This window comes from Otolemur garnettii, unplaced genomic scaffold (assembly GCF_000181295.1).
Source record: "Otolemur garnettii isolate 467f Iridium unplaced genomic scaffold, OtoGar3 scaffold00296, whole genome shotgun sequence".
Taxonomy (NCBI): Eukaryota; Metazoa; Chordata; class Mammalia; order Primates; family Galagidae; genus Otolemur; species Otolemur garnettii.
Window position 1 is genome coordinate 27641 of NW_003852691.1, and position 4084 is coordinate 31724.

At 41.9% G+C, this 4084-nt stretch overlaps 1 pseudogene; it reads right to left on the minus strand.

Moving 5' to 3' along the window:
* Positions 1 to 314: 314 nt before the first annotated feature.
* On the minus strand, positions 315 to 1278 carry LOC100953430 (annotated as a pseudogene).
* Between the last annotated feature and the right edge of the window lie 2806 nt (positions 1279 to 4084).

The window sequence follows — 4084 nt, forward strand, 5'->3', positions numbered from 1 at the left end:
TTGTTTGGCGGGTCCGGGCTGGGGATTCGAACCTGCCACCTTAGGTGTACATGGCTGGCGCCTTAGCCGGTTGAGCTATAGGCGCCGAGCCTCTATATTCATTTGATATAAGCATTTATGTTAAACATTAGAATTACTCCTAGTAGTATCCAGAATAAATGTCAGAAACTCCTAAAAACAATTTCTGTTTTCCTCCCAATTTAGACAATATTTAGGCATGTTAGTTTTAGAACTACCAAAACAACAAGCGTGGACCTTAAAGACCACTGGGCGGCTGCCTTGCAGTGAACACTCACAGGCTGGAGCAGCTGACCAAGTTACTCAGTGTAGTTGTCAGTGCTTAGTTCTTCTTGGTTTTCTTCACATAGCGAGCCCGTGTGGACTTGTTGAGACTCATGGTCACCTTATAACAAATCCAAGGAGGCAGGATGGACAATGCCAAGCCCATAAGAGAATGGATAGGGTATCCATTGGTCCGGGATTGCAATCCTACTATTTTAATCGCAGACTTCACAAATATCTCCGGAGAGGGTTTATCCAAATTTGGCTTTCTGATTTTAGCTGATTTTGTGGCTACGAAGCCTGGCAGGACGCTCTGCACAAAGATGCCCTTGCTCCCATACTCCTCATGAAGGCACCGAGAGAAGAAATCTACAAAAGCCTTGGTTGCAGAGTAGATGGTCAGTAGTGGAACTGGTAACATGCCAGAGGCAGATAAGATATTCAGAATTGCCCCTTTCGATCTTTCTACCATGCCAGGCAGCACCAAGCGTGTCATCTTACAAACTTAAAGGACATTAACATTTATCAGCTTCTTGATGGTACCATCCAAGTCAGGAATGTCCAGAAAGTATTCAGGATACTCGTATGACATTCCCACGTTGTTCACTAATACGCCAATTTCAAGACCAGCCAAGCCTGTTTTAATTTTGTTATAAATATCTTCTGTGGTAAAGTTAACAGCAATGGTTCTTGTCTCCACTTTGAATTTTTCTTTTATGTCACTGGAAACCTGGTTCAATTTATCCTGTGATCTGCTGATAAGGACCACCTTCATTCTACCTTTGCTAACTCTTCTGCATATGATTTTCCAATTCCATCAGTACTACCTGTGACAACTGCCCATTCTCCGAGCATGGGACCGACCCCTGCCTCGTGACCCATGCCCCAGACCCGAAGGGCTGTGAACAGCGAGTAAGAGATGCTCAGGGCCAGGTAGGCCACGGTGCCCGTGCCCACCCAATACAGGGAGCCGGCGGCTGGGAGAGCTCTCGCCATGGCTGTGGAGTAGACCTCGACAGTGACCTTAGTGAATGAAAAAAATGAATGAATGAAACCAGAGGGAGGCGGAGGCCCCAGCGGTGACAGAGAGGACACTCGAATTACCTGTTTCTTAAAAAAGTTTGGTAAATTCACTAATAAAAACATCAGGATTTGGTGGTTTTTTGAAGGAGGCTTAGTCTTCTGACCACTTTATTTCTATTATTGTGATTGGTCTGTTTTAATTTTTCTCTCCCTTCTATGTTCAGTTTTGTTAATTTTTATTTTCTAAGAAAATAATCTTTCATCTAAATATTCAGATTTACTTGCACACAGCAGGGGAAAGCAGCCTAGTTATGATTCTTCTTCTTCTTCTTTTTTTTTTTGTAGAGACAGAGTCTCACTTTATTGCCCTCTGTAGAGTGCTGGGGTCACACAGCTCACAGTAACCTCCAACTCCTGGGTTTAGGCGATTCTCTTGCCTCAGCCTCCTGAGTAGCTGGGACTACAGGCGCCAGCCACAATTCCCGGCTATATTTTTTTGTTGCAGTTCAGCTGGGGCCGGGTTTGAACCTGCCACCCTCTGTATATGGGGCCAGTGCCCTACCCTCTGAGCCACAGGCGCCCACCCAGGTATGATTCTTTTAATTAGTATATATTTCTTACTTTCTTATTCTCATTTTTTTTTTTTTGGGCCGGGGCTGGGTTTGAATCTGCCATCTCCGGCATATTTGGCTGGTGTCCTACCCTTTTGAGCCACAGGCGCCACCCCTTATTCTCATTTTTTATATTATGCATTTGTGCTTCCTCACATTTTTTCCCTGATTAGCTAATAACCTATTTGTTTATATTTGTTATTTTAAAAAGCTCTTACATTTATTTTATTTTATTTTAATTTCTTTTTTTTTTTTTTTTTTTGAGACAGAGCCTCAAGCTGTCCCCCTGGGCAGAGTGCCGTGGCATTACAGCTCACAGCAACCTCCAACTCCTGGGCTCAAGCGAGTCTCCTGCCTCCGCCTCCCAAGTAGCTGGGACCACAGGTGCCCGCCGCAACACCTGGCTATTTTTTTTTTGGTTGCAGCCATCATTGTTGTTTGGCGGGTCCGGGCTGGGGATTCGAACCCGCCACCTTAGGTGTACGTGGCTGGCGCCTTAGCCAGTTGAGCTATAGGCGCCGAGCCTTTATTTTAATTTCTTATAGCATAACTGTGTACATTAAAGCAATCATGGGGTACAGTGTGCTGTTTTCATATGCATTTTGAAATACTCTCATCAAACTGGTTAACATAACCTTTATGTCATTTTCTTAGTTATTGAGTTAAAACATTCATATTCTGCTTTTAGAAAGATTCACTTGTACCCTTACGATAAACCATAGAGGTGACCCCACCAATCACCCTCCCTCCCCTCATCCACCCCCCTTTACCTCCCCCTTTCCCATATTCTAAGGCTATAATTAGGTTATGGCATTCCTATAAAAGCTATGAATTAGTTTCAAAGTAGGACTGTGTACATTGGATACTTTTTCTTCCATTCTTGAGATACTTTGCTAAGAACATTTTTTAATTCCATCCATATAAACAGGGAGTAGGTAAAGTCTCCATCTTTCTTTAGGGCTGCATAGTATTCCATGGTGTACATGTACCACAATTTATTGATCCATTCGTGGGTAGATGGGCATTTAGGTTTCTTCCATGACCTAGCAATTATGAATTGGGCTCCAATAAACATTCTGATACAAATATCTTTGTTGTAATTCGATTTTTGGTCTTCTGGATATATACCTAATAAAGGAATTGCAGGATCAAATGGCAGGTCTATTTTTAGTTCTCTCAGTGTTCTCCAGATGTCTTTCCAAAAGGAACGAATTAATTTGCATTCCCACCAGCAGTGTAGAGGTGGTCCCTTTTCTCCACATCCACACCAACATCTCTGGTTTTGGGAGTTTGTGATATGGGCTAATCTTACTGGAGTTAGGTGGTACCTCAAAGTAGTTTTGATTTGCATTTCTCTGATGATTAAGGATGGAGAGCATTTTTTCATATATCTGTAGGCCAAGTGCCGGTCTTCTTTAGAGAAATTTCTATTCAAGTCCCTTGCCCACCCTGAGATGGGATCGCTTGTTTTTTTTCTTGCTAATACATTTGAGTTCTCTGTGGATTCTGGTTATTAAACCTTTGTTGGAGACATAACCAGCAAATATCTTCTTCCATTCTGAGGGCTGTTCATCCACTTTATTTGCTGTGTTCTTGGCTGTGCAGAAACTTTTTAGTTTGATCAGGTCCCAAAAGCACATTTTGGACATTGCTTCAATTGCCCGAGGGGTCCTCCTCATAAAATTTTCACCCAAGCTGATTTCTTCAAGTGTTTTCCCTACACTTTCTTGTAGTATTTTCATAGTTTCATGTCTCAAGTTTAAATCTTTAATCCAGTGAGAGTATATCTTAGTTAATGGTGAAAGGTGTGGGTCTAGTTTCAGTCTTCTACAGGTCGCCATCAGTTAGCTCAGCACCATTTGTTAAATAGGGAATCTTTTCCCCACTCAATATTTTTAATTGGCTTGACAAAGATCAGATAATGGTAGGTGGCTGGATTCATCTCTTGGCTCTCTACTCTGTTCCATACATCTATCTCTCTGATTTTGTGCCAGTACCATGCTGTTTTGATCACTATAAATTTATAGTATAGTCTGAGGTCTGGTAACATAATTACTCCTACTTTGTTTTTGTTCCTGAGTAATGTCTTTGCTATTTGAGGTTTTTTTCTGATTCCATATAAAAGGAAGTATTATTTTTTCTAGATCTTTAAAGTATGACAGTGGGGG